The sequence below is a fragment of the Belonocnema kinseyi genome, chromosome 5 (genome assembly GCF_010883055.1).
Source record: "Belonocnema kinseyi isolate 2016_QV_RU_SX_M_011 chromosome 5, B_treatae_v1, whole genome shotgun sequence".
Lineage (NCBI taxonomy): Eukaryota > Metazoa > Arthropoda > Insecta > Hymenoptera > Cynipidae > Belonocnema > Belonocnema kinseyi.
In genome coordinates this window covers 145,447,852-145,448,899 of record NC_046661.1, presented here as the reverse complement: position 1 = coordinate 145,448,899, position 1,048 = coordinate 145,447,852, and the positions used below count along the sequence as shown (strand labels likewise).

At 20.8% G+C, this 1,048-nt stretch overlaps 1 protein-coding gene across 1 annotated transcript in view; it reads left to right on the top strand.

Moving 5' to 3' along the window:
• LOC117172521 (ubiquitin-protein ligase E3A) overlaps window positions 1-1,048 on the top strand; it is a 63,113-nt gene that overhangs the window by 10,284 nt on the left and 51,781 nt on the right. The window lies entirely within an intron of this gene.

Genomic DNA, 1,048 nt, shown 5'->3' with positions numbered 1-1,048 from the left:
TTTAATCGTAGCCAATGAAAACAGGGCTAATTTTTGGCAGAACTCTATCTAGAGGATCACTAAAATTTCAAAGATTTCAATAATTTAAAAAAATAAAAAAATAAATTGAACAAAGGTTAAAAGGATTTTATTAAGATATAAAATATTTTAACGATTTTGCGAAAATGTTTAAACTTTTTTAATATATTTCAAAATATTTTAAAAATTCTGAAGATGTCATAGAATTCCAAAAAAAATTCCAAAAGCTTTTAGAAAGGTAGAAAAAAATTGCCCAAAGATTTAAAATATTTCAGAGAGATATCAATAGATTTTAAAGTATTTCAAAATATTTTAAAGATTTCAAGCATATCAATGGATTTCACAAAAATTTTTAATCTTTCAGAAAGATTAAAAATATTTCACAAAGAGTTTAAAAGACATTTCAATGATTTCGCAAAAATGTTAAATATTTCAACAGTTTCAAATATTTTTCACAAAAATTCCACAATGATTTCAAGGATTTCGAAAAAATTCAAAATTTTTGTTTAAATGGCGTAAAGATTTAAATAATTTTGCAAGTATGTGAAATATTTCACAAAAAAGATTTAAAAGATCCAAAAATATTTAAAAGATTTTACAATAATTTCTAAGATTTCTTATAATTTCAAAAAATCAAAAAAATTGCATAAAGATTAAAAGGATTTTATATATTTCAACAACTTCGCAAAAATTGTAGAGCTTTCAATAAATTTTTAATTATTTCAAAGAATTTTAAAAGCTTTTACAAAGCTGCCGTTATTTAAAAAAATTAGTTAACTTGTTTTTTTTTCAATTATGATATCATTCAGTTTAGAATCCGCGATTCTAAAATTTTTCCCTTTAAAAATTCTATATTTCTGATTAAATATATAATTTATAATCTTTGATTTTACATGATAATTCGGAATCAGTTCACAATTTTAGAATTTCCAGATTTCAGCATTAAAAATTATTAAGTCTTATTCGGGAAATATTTTCAATTTTAAGATAACTCAAAAATATTATACTCATAATTAAAGGCTTCTCTTAA